The sequence below is a fragment of the Schistocerca nitens genome, chromosome 1 (genome assembly GCF_023898315.1).
Source record: "Schistocerca nitens isolate TAMUIC-IGC-003100 chromosome 1, iqSchNite1.1, whole genome shotgun sequence".
NCBI lineage: Eukaryota > Metazoa > Arthropoda > Insecta > Orthoptera > Acrididae > Schistocerca > Schistocerca nitens.
The window spans coordinates 828122509-828134571 of NC_064614.1; positions in this window are offsets into that span (position 1 = coordinate 828122509).

The window sequence follows — 12063 nt, forward strand, 5'->3', positions numbered from 1 at the left end:
TCACGCATTATGTCAGCTGAGGTGTTCCAGGTATTCGCCAAACCCAAAACCTTCCCTCTTATTGCCACAGGGTATAACGTGATTCATAATTCTAAATCACTCGTTTCCAGACCGCCGCTCTCCAGTGGCGTCGCTCTGCTTTTGATTGTCGACAGGAATGTGCGGCTCATGAGGAGCTGCACAAACACTGTACTCCAAGCTTTCCAACTCCCTACGCTGAGTCACTGTGCTGGCAGCACTTCAGAACTCACGAGTGACTCCTTTCTCTGATTTCACGCTATTTTTTACTACCGCCCTCTGCAACACTCGACGATCCCTGTCCGTCCGTACGTGAGGCCTGCCTGGTGTAGAGTTATCTGTGATTGTTACTGCCCTTTGGACTTCACAATCACATCACCAACAGTCACCTTGGGAACCTTTACGAAGGCTGAATTCTCCAGGAAGGATTTATTACTCAGGTGAAATCAATACTAACGAGGCTACCTTCGACATTGCCAAGTTCTCCTCGCCGGCCCAATCTTCTTCTCGACTTATAACACGATACTCCCCGGCTCCGTGTACACTGATAGCGCCGCCTCTCTTGAGACCTAGTGATCTATTACTGCACATTACATAGTGTGCTCGTATACTAGTCAGATCACAAATTGAGTTCGCCTTGATGCAAACACCGTGTTATTTCTTTATTTCTTTACTATCCCAAACTAGTTTCGGCGACAAATATCACCATCATCAGTGGGTTTTTTTTTTAATCTAAAACATTCAGAAAATGGTATGGTTGTACAAACACAGTAAAACATAATTACACTTTTACAAATCGTCTTTTGTAATATAGTTTTATATTGATACTTTTATACCACCTTATTTATTGTATGCTACAGCATGTTTTAAGCTATTATTGGCGCTGTTTGTGACATATTTTCTATGCTCTTTTTCTATTGCCGTCTTTTTATACTTAGCGAACATCATGTCATCTGCAACCATGTGAGCGGCTGTTAGTAAACAAATAATCAAAGGTGAACGTTTACATACGAAGTTCACCTTTGAGTATTTGTTTACTAACAGCCGCTCACATATTTGCAGATGACATGATTTTATTTCTGCCGATTGTTCAGCAGAGCTTGTACTTTTGCGAGTGAATCCGATTTGGAATTTGGGTTATTTGCACTGACTCTGATTTCTAACTCAGTTTACCAATGGGCACTTCGATTATTTTCGTCCTTGATTGACACTTAAGGTGAATTCATCGTGTTGAATTAAACTACCACTTATTTGTGTTAGTGTCGAATATGACTTCGATTATTTTGCCGGCCGCTGTGACCGAGCGTTTCTAGGCGCTTTAGTCCGGAACCGCGCTGCTGCTATGGTCGCAGGTTCCAATCCTGCCCCTGGCATGGATGTGTGTGATGTCCTTAGGTTAGTTAGGTTTAAGTAGTTCTAAGTTCTAGGGGACTGATGACCATAGATGTTAAGTCCCATAGTGCTTAGAGCCATTTGAACCATTTTTCGGTTATTTTAGCTGTGAACGCCGCCTGCATTTTCCAGCTAATTTGGTTATTTTAATTACATAGCTGTTCGCCAACCTGTACATTGGGGGATCGAGCTAAGCTTCAATTTACTCAGTTATGTAGAGTTTCTCGCCAGCCTACGAAATTTTGTGTGTTATTAATAACAATATCTTCATTTCTTAAACTTAAAATCTTTGTGGGTAATAACATTCCTGATATGGACAGGCCTGCTCATAGTTCCGACCTGAACCCAATGGAACACCTTTGGAATGAGTTAGAACGCTAACTTGGCTCCAGACCCCAGTGTCCAACGTTACTACCTTCTCTGGTTTCGGCTGCTGAGAAGGAACGGACTGCCATTCCTCCACAGGCATTCGGGCCCCACATTTAAAGTGACCCCAGCAGAGAACAGGTGAACGATAAACACATTTGATATTAATATCCAATAATTGTTGCCTGAATACTTTGGATAGAGGCTTGCGTGCCTCAGCGATACAGATGGCCGTACCGTAGGTGCAACCACAACGGAGGGGTATCTGTTGAGAGGCCAGACAAACGTGTGGTTCCTGAAGAGGGGCAGCAGCCTTTTCAGTAGTTGCAGGGGCAACAGTCTGGATGATTGACTGATCTGGCCTTGCAACACTAACCAAAATGGCCTTGCTGTGCTGGTACTGCGAACGGCTGAAAGCAAGGGGAAACTACAGCCGTAATTTTTCCGGAGGGCATGCAGCTTTACTGTATGGTTAAATGATGATGGCGTCCTCTTGGGTAAAATATTCAGGAGGTAAAATAGTCCCCCATTCGGATCTCCGGGTGGGGACTACTCAGAAGGACGTCGTTATCAGGAGAAAGAAAACTGGCGTTCTACGGATCGGAGCGTGGAATGTCAGATCCCTTAATCGGGCAGGTAGGTTAGAAAATTTAAAAAGGGAAATGGATAGGTTAAAGTTACATATAGTGGGAATTAGTGAAGTACGGTGGCAGGAGGAACAAGACTTTTGGTCAGGTGAATACAGGGTTATAAATACAAAATCAAATAGGGGTAATGCAGGAGTAGGTTTAATAATGAATAAAAAATAGGAGTGCGGGTACGCTACTACCAACAGCATAGTGAACGCATTATTGTGGCCAAGATAGACACGAAGCCCATGCCTACTACAGTAGTACAAGTTTATATGCCAACTAGCTCTGCAGATGATGAAGAAATTGATGAAATGTATGATGGGGTAAAAGAAATTATTCAGGTAGTCAAGGGAGACGAAAATTTAATAGTCATGGGTGACTGGAATTCGAGAGTAGGAAAAGGGAGAGAAGGAAAGATAGTGGGTGAATATGGATTGGGGGAGAGAAATGAAAGAGGAAGCCGTCTGGTAGAATTTTGCACAGAACATAACTTAATCATAGCTAACACTTGGTTCAAAAATCATAAAAGAACGTTGTATACATGGAAGAATCCTGGAGATAATAAAAGGTATCAGATAGATTATATAATGGTAAGACAGAGATTTAGGAACCAGGTTTTAAATTGTAAGACATTTCCAGGGGCAGATGTAGACTTTGACCACAATCTATTGGTTATGACCTGTAGATTAAAACTGAAGAAACAGCAAAAAGGTGCGAATTTAAGGAGATGGGACCTGGATAAACTGACCAAACCAGAGGTTGTACAGAGTTTCAGGGAGAGCATAAGGGAACAATTGACAGGAATGGGGGAAAGAAATACAGTAGAAGAAGAATGGGAAGCTCTGAGGGATGAAGTAGTAAAGGCAGCAGACCATCAAGTAGGTAAAAAGATGAGGCTTAGTAGAAATCCTTGGGTAACAGAAGAAATATTGAATTTAATTGATGAAAGGAGAAAATATAAAAATGCAGTAAATGAAGCAGGCAAAAGGGAATACAAACGTCTCAAAAATGAGATCGACAGGAAGTGCAAAATGGCTAAGCAGGGATGACTAGAGAACAAATGTAAGGATATAGAGGCTTATCTCACTAGGGGTAAGATAGTTACTGCCTACAGGAAAATTAAAGAGACCTTTGGAGAAAAGAGAGCCCCTTGTATGAATATCAAGAGCTCAGATGGAAACGCATTTCTAAGTAAAGAAGGGAAAGCAGAAAGGTGGAAGGAGTATATAGAGGCTCTATACAAGGGCGATGTACTTGAGGACAATATTATGGAAATGGAAGAGAATGTAGATGAAGATGAAATGGGAGATACGATACTACGTGAAGAGTTTGACAGAGCACTGAAAGACCTGAGTCGAAACAAGGCCCCGGGAGTAGACAACATTCCATTGGAACTACTGATGGCCTTGGGAGAGCCAGTCCTGACAAAACTCTACCATCTGATGAGCAAGATATATGAGACAGGCGAAATATCCTCAGACTTAAAGAAGAATATAATAATTCCAATCCCAAAGAAAGCAGGTGTTGATAGATGTGAAAATTACCGAACTATCAGTTTAATAATTCACAGTTGCAAAATACTAACGCGAATTCTTTACAGACGAATGGAAAAATTGGTAGAAGCCGACCTCGGCGAAGATCAATTTGGATTCCGCAGAAATGTTGGAACACGTGAGGCAATACTGACCCTACGACTTATCATAGAAAATAAATTAAGGAAAGACAAACCTACGTTTCTAGCATTTGTAGACTTAGAGAAAGCTTTTGACAATGTTGACTGGAATACTCTCTTTCAAATTCCAAAGGTGGCAGGGGTAAAATACAGGGAGCAAAAGGCTGTTTACAATCTGTACAGAAACCAGATGGCAGTTATAAGAGTCGAGAGGCATCAAAGGGAAGCAGCGGTTGGGAAGGGAGTGAGACAATGCTGTAGCCTGTCCCCGATGTTATTCAATCTGTATATTGAGCAAGCAGTAAAGGAAACAAAAGAAAAATTCGGAGTAGGTATTAAAGTCCATGGAGAAGAAATAAAAACTTTGAGGTTCGCCGATGACATTGTAATTCTGTCAGAGACATCAACGGACTTGGAAGAGCAGTTGAACGGAATGGACATTGTCTTGAAAGAAGGACATAAGATGAACATCAACAAAAGCAAAACGAGGATAATGGAATGTAGTCGAATTAAGTCGGGTGATGCTGAGGGAATTAGATTAGGAAATAAGACACTTAAAGTAGTAAAGGAGTTTTACTATTTTGATAGCAAAATAACTGATGATGGTCGAAGTAGAAAGGACATAAAATGTAGACTGGCAATGGCAAGTAAAGCGTTTCTGAAGAAGAGAAATTTGTTAACATCGAGTATTGATTTAAGTGTCAGGAAGTCGTTTCTGAAAGTATTTGTATGTAGTGTAGCCACGTATGGAAGTGAAACATGGACGATAAATAGTTTATACAAGAAGAGAATAGAAGCTTTCGAAATGTGGTGCTACAGAAGAATGCTGAAGATTAGATGGGTAGATCACAAAACTAATGAGGAGGTATTGAACAGAATTGGGGAGAAGAGGAGTTTATGGCACAACTTGACTAGAAGAAGGGATCGGTTCGTAGGACTGTTCTGAGGCATCAAGGGATCGCCAATTTAGTATTGGAGGGCAGCGTGGAGAGTAAAAATCGTAGAGGGAGACCAAGAGATGAATACACTAAGCAGATTCAGAAGGATGTAGGCTGCAGTAGGTACTGGGAGATGAAGAGGCTTGCACAGGATAGAGTGGCATGGAGAGCTGCATCAAACCAGTCTCAGGACTGAAGACAACAACAACAACAACAAGCTAATGTTGTTTAAATCTGGATGTAAAATATGTTGTTTACAGGGTTATATACTGCTGATACACTAATTGAAAGCTTATTGGAGAAAAAAGATTACAGCATCCACAATTTTAATTAGACGGAATTGCTGGTGAGATTAATGTATTAAAAGTTGTATCAGAGGAGTTGTAGAGATGTAGCACAATACATAAACATTGACACACCAAAATGGAAAGCCAGTACAGGTAGTTTGCTCACGTCTTCTTATTGTGTAGGTGCTACATTTTTTGCTTCAAGTGCGGAAATTTATCTACATCTGCTGCTTAGAGTGCAAATCGCCGTAAAACTGCTTAGGAAACTGTAGTTTTCGTTGCAGCATACATTAAAAGTTCTTTCGGTTCCCTTCGTAGATGGAGCTCAGCAAGACCAGCGTGAGTTGTAATTAACTTAATCTTATCTTTTCGATGTAGCGCTAGTACTTGATACACGACGGATGTTCAATAAATAATGCTACACATATTTTTTCCGAAAGCAGGTTTGTTTTATTCAGATTTCAGCGCACCATATTATTCCCCACTCTTTTGGCTACAAAACCTTATTTTTCGGCATAATCTCTGCTCAACGCATCGGCTTTACGCCACGTTACTGGGAGGGCCTGTACCCACGCATGCATCCGCTCAGCCGCGCGGGTTAGCCGAGCGGTCTCGGGCGCTGCAGTCATGGACTGTGCGGCTGGTCCCGGCGGAGGTTCGAGTCCTCCCTCGGGCATGGGTGTGTGTGTTTGTCCTTAGGTTAATTTAGGTTAAGTAGTGTGTAAGCTTAGGGACTGATGACCTTAGCAGTTAAGACCCATAAGATTTCACACACATTTGAACCTTTTTTTTTTTTTTTTTTTTTTTTTTTAACCGCTCTACTGGTGGACGTCGGAACCAACGTCTTGTTGCATCAATAACCTCCCCATCATACACATAACGCTTCCTGAGGGGTGCATCCTTCATTAGCCTCAGCAGAAGGAAGTCGGAAGGTGCGAGATACGGGCTGTAGGGTGGAAGAGGAAGAAGTGTCCATTGAAGTTTTGTGAGCTTCTCTCTGGTGCCCAGGCAAGTGTGAGGCCTTGCGTTGTTATGGAGGAGAAGGTCTTTTGCATTTTTGTGGCGACGAACACGTTCAAGTCGTTTCTTTAATTTCCTGAGGGTGGCACAACACAGTTCACAACTGATCGCTGCACCATGAGGAGGACATTAAACAGAATAACCTCCACAGAATCCCAGAAAATCATCGCCAGGACTTTACCGCCTGAGCATGTGGCTTTCAACTTTTTCTCCGAAGGAGAGGTGGTATGGCGCACACCGGTTCGTAGTGATGAATCCCTGTTTCATCGTCTGTGACACTGTTCGACAAAACATTGTCACGACTAGCCTCGCAAGGCGCATGCAACTCCGCACAGAAGATCCTTCGTTGCTTTTTATGGCCTTCTGTTAGGCGGCGAAGAACCCAGGGGACACACACCTTTGAGTACCCAAAATGGTGTAGGAGTGGGTAAGCACTATTAACAGATGCCCAGTTGTGCAGCGAGGTGTTTGTAATCCGACGATCACACTGTCCGCACGTTCCAACATTTTACGAGTCAGCTCTGTTCGACCGACCAGCACATGGAAGGTCGGACAGGTTTGCGCTACCTTGTTGCGATGATGACGAACGCCTCGTCATCGTGCTTTTGTTCACTTCCAGGTCTCCGTAGATATTCTGGAAGCTCCCATGAGTATCTGGTCTTCCGCAAAAAGAAACTCAGTGACACCTCTCTGTTTGGAACGGAACTCCGGTACAGACGCCGCTCGGAAGAATACGTATATCGCCGCCACCTATCGGAACTTCATAAAACTGCTGGGGCTGACGCGGGAGTTTTCCACAATGTCCCACAAGAAATCCAGCATTTTTTCAACAGAAACTGGCCGAGAAAAAGGAGTGTTGTATTACTTATTGAACGCCCCTCGTATTTGCATTCATCATTGAAAATCCGTTCTTGCAATGTAACAAGTAGACTCTTACGACACAGTTTGCATATTAGTTAGAACGTTGACCTTTCAGAATTATCAATATTTCCAGTATCCCTTCCGTCAGTTAAATTAATCAGAACGTTCTACGAGGGTCACTCCAAAAGAAACGCACACTATTTTTTTAAAAATCCATCTTTTATTCTACATGTCTGAAAGTTTTACAGTGTGTAGATACATCCTTTAGGAACAATATTTTCATTTCTCCACATAATTTCCATCCCTCTCAACTGCCTTACGCCATCTTGGAATCAGCGCCTGTATACCCGCACGGTAAAATTCTGGAGCAACCGGTTGGAGCCACTGTTTGGCAGCGTCCACAAGGGAGTCATCATCTTCAAACCTTGTTCCAAAAAGAGTGTCTTTCAGTTTCCCAAAGAGATGATAGTCACATGGAGCCAAGTCAGGACTGTAAGGCGGGTGTTTCAGTGTTGTCCATCCGTGTTTTGTGATCGCTTCCATGGTTTTTTGACTGACATGTGGCAGTGTATTATCGTGCAACAGCAAAACATCCTGCTTTTGCCGATGTGGTCGAACACGACTCAGTCGAGTTTGAAGTTGCTTCAGTGTCGTCACATATGCATCAGAATTTATGGTGGTTCCACTTGGCATGATGTCTACAAGCAAGAGTCCTTCGGAATCGAAAAACACCGTAGCCATAACTTTTCCAGCAGAAGGTGTGGCTTTGAATTTTTCTTTCTTGGATGAATTTTCATGATGCCACTCCATTGATTGCCTCTTCGTCTCTGGTGAAAAATGATGGAGGCATGTTTCATCACCTGTCACAATTATTCCAAGAAATTTATCTCAACCATTCTCCTATTGTTCCAAACGTTCGCTGCATACCATTTTTCTTGTTTCTTTGTGAGCCACTGTCAACATCCTGAGAACCCACCTGGCCCAAACCTTTTTTAACGCTAACACTCTCAGTATTCTGCAAACACTTCCTTCCCCTATCCCAACGTAGCGTGACAATTCGTTCACTGTGATGTGTCTGTCAGCAGTCACCAATTCGTTAACTCTCTGGAGTGTGTGCAGTACGAGACCTGCCACTGCAAGGACAATCCTCAATATTGCCGTGCCCACTTTCATCACGTAACCTGCTTGCCCACCGACTAACTGTACAGCGATCGACAGCAGCATCTCCATACACCTTTTTCAACCTCTTGTGGATGTTTCCCACTGTCTCGTTTTCATAGCACAGGAATTCTATGACAGCACGTTGCTTCTGACGAACGTCAAGTGTAGCAGCCATCTTGAAGACATGCTGTGATGGCGCCACTCACGGGAACAGGTTGAACAAAGAATGAGATTTTCACTCTGCAGCGGAGTGTGCGCTGATATGAAACTTCCTAGTAGATTAAAACTGTACGCCGGACCGAGACTCGAACTCGGGACCTTTGCCTTTCGCGGGCAAGTGCTCTACCAACTGAGCTACCCAAGCACGACTCACGCCCCGTCCTCACAGCTTTTACTTCTGCCAGTGCCTTGTCTCCTACCTTCCAAACTTTACAGAAGCTCTCCTGCGAACCTTGCAGAACTAGCACTCCTGAAAGAAAGGATACTGCGGAGACATGGCTTAGCCACAGCCTAGGGGATGTTTCCAGAATGAAATTTTCACTCTGCAGCGGAGTGTGCGCTGATTTGAAATTTCCTGGCAGATTAAAACTGTGTGCCGGACCGAGACTCGAACTCGGGACCTTTGCCTTTCGCGGGCAAGTGCTGTACCAACTGAGCTACCCAAACACGACTCACGCCCCGTCCTCACAGCTTTTACTTCTGCCAGTACCTCGTCTCCTGGCAGAAGTAAAAGCTGTGAGGACGGGACGTGAGTCGTGCTTGGGTAGCTCAGTTGGTAGAGCACTTGCCCGCGATAGGCAAAGGTCCCGAGTTCGAGTCCCGGTCCGGCACACAGTTTTAATCTAGACCTGAGATGACCTCTTGTAGCGTAATAGATGTTTTAAAAGACCATAGCACAAAAGTAAACGATGACGGATTGGACAATGAATTCGCAGCGTTAAGAAGTCTCATCGAAACTTTTAAAACTACAGATTTATAAACAGACCAATAAATGAGTTCATTTGTTTGGTAAAATTGCAGCCTCAAATTTATGAAAGAGAGAGAAATTTGTGTTTTCTATTCGCGCTCGTAGAACAGGTGTTTTCCCTCATGAGAAACTTGTGGACTGATGCGTGAAACAAACTTAAGCTGAAATATGTGGAAAGTAAGCTTCTTGTTAAAAATGAATTACTTGAGCTGCTCTGAATTCTATCGGCATGTTCTGCACGAGAAGAAATTTCAAGGCCGCTACATCACAGAACAAGTACTTCTACAAGATCCAGCCCGAATCCCCTAGATTTTCGCCGGTATAGGGCTCTTAGGTAAGGACTTAACTTTTAGATATTTTTAAAATTTCAAGCGTGGTATCTATGGTTTAGTTTGCCGTGAGGATAAAAACTGAGGAACGTTGGTAAGACCTGAACATTTCATGTATTAAGTGCAACCTTCTGTTTGACATGACCTGACTTTTGACTTACCAAAGGCGGCAGCGTCCCGACTTTTGAGTTGCCAAAGTCGCAAACCTAGACTTCAGCAAACGGCGCTGGAAGATGATGGAGGACTATACCCATCGGTATAATTATGTTCATCTTCATGAAGAATACCTTAGGCACTGACTGTACGTCACTATCTGCCGTAAGCATATTTCTTTGTATCCTGACAGCACAATTACTAGGATTTTAAGGTACAAATTATGATCCAAAAAGAAGAAGGTTCTGAAAATAAATACAAAAAGATACAAAAGAGGTGGTGCTGAAATTACTTTATTTGGGTTTAAATCATCTTCGTCTTTCTTTGTTCCATTTACAGGATTCTTTTATACTTGGTTACACATATCATGTCAATATTTTTGACACTAAGTCGCTGGCGCTTTGAGATCAATAGGTCCTTACACAAGAAGAAATTTCGCTCGACATCTACAGAAACCAATGGAGCATATCTTTTCAGCACCCATAAAGCAAATTTAGTCACAGTTAAAAAAGTTTCCACGTCTTCATTGTTCTTCAAATTTAATTTGAACTTCTGTTTAGCAAATCCATCAAGGATGTCCCTAATACTCAACAACTTCTTCCACTGTTCCTCCTCCGTATCTTCTTCTTCCAAACTCAGAATGATACCAAGCAAATAGCTGTCGCCATACACTGCCAAAAGTTCCAACTCTAGGTCTTTGTTGTTGACTACTTGTTGAGCTTGATTGATCGCTGCTAGGTCCATCGATTCTAGGGCACATATGAAGTGTTTGATTTCATCAATGTTTTTTCACGAGAAAATTGCTCATCTTATCCAAGTACATCACCTTGTGATGACAGAAAACTGTGGAAGATGGAGCTCTGTCATTTCTTGATACAAAACTTGACGACTGGGAGCGTTTACCAGTATCTTCTTGAGACCAGCGGTGAAGTCAATTACCGCACAATAATTCTCCCTCACTTTTTCGAAAACACGATTCAGACCATGTGCAATACATGTCCCTTGGTTGAGGTTGGAGTACATGCCCTTCAACTGTTGGAAAGCTGAAAGTATGGAGCGTGCTTTGTCAGTCACCACAAACCTGACGCTTTCGTATTGTATGCCTCGTGGCCATAGGTTCATACATGATCTTTGAATGATTGCAGTAGCTTGCAGGCATATGTCTTCTCGAGTTGGTACATTTTTAAAAGCATAGGTTTTACACATTCACTAGATGGTGGAAAAACCAACACATTTAAAATATATCTTTTCAGCTCATCAGTAGTTTCATCTAAAACGAATCCCACTTCATGTCTCCCGACCGCTCATTTATTTTCTCTAAACCCTTGACATACATTGGCTGTATGTAACTTTTACTCAGAGTGCTCTCATCCGTTAATGACCTTTGTGCTTACTTCTCAAGAAATGATGTGAGTGCAGGATTGTTTACTTCGGGGATTGGAATTCCTGACTGGATTCATGCCACGGCAAGATTGGCACTAAAACCGTTCAATGATCGCTGCTTTCCAGATCCTCAAGTGAATGCGTGTATCAGATTAGTTTGCTCAGGTTTCGTCTTATGAGGTTCCGTGTTCTTTAAATATTTGTTATTCTCCATGTACTAGTTTATTCCGTTTCTTTGAGGCTTGTTGTCGACTGCGATACTTATTTCACACATGGCACATCGCAGAATGATGCCATCAGTTCTGATACAATAAGCGTTGAATTCTTCTGAAAGAGCACACAAAATCCCCTTATTAACCTCTCTCACAATTTTGTTGTGAAAAATCTGATGTGGTAAAACACTAGCACCGGCGACTAAACAGTACACAGTCAGTAGATAGGAAACGCAAAATTAATGCTAGCTCTAACTGAATTTAGGTTCAACTGTTGCAGCATCACTGTTTATTTGATTTAACAGCTACTGCTTTACAATTGTTACTGAGTTTGACTGTTGCTGCTGAGGTTAGGCATTGCTGTTGAGGTATGAATAATTACAAATATTTTCCATAATTTATATTTATTGATGATTTTTGACGTACGATTAAACAAAATCTTAAAATCCTGTTCTAGGAGAGAAAAAAATTCTGTCTAATTTATTATCAACGCAGAAAACGGGGGGAAACGTGCCTAAGCATGGAACACAAGGAGAAAGGTGCATAAAAATCGTGGAAAAATTTAAAGAACTACTTTTAAAGTAAGTGAAAATTACCACGTTTTAGAAGAATGGGTTTCTTAGGGTTACATCCATGAAACTTACATCTTAATGTAGGAGCATGTTTGTGTAA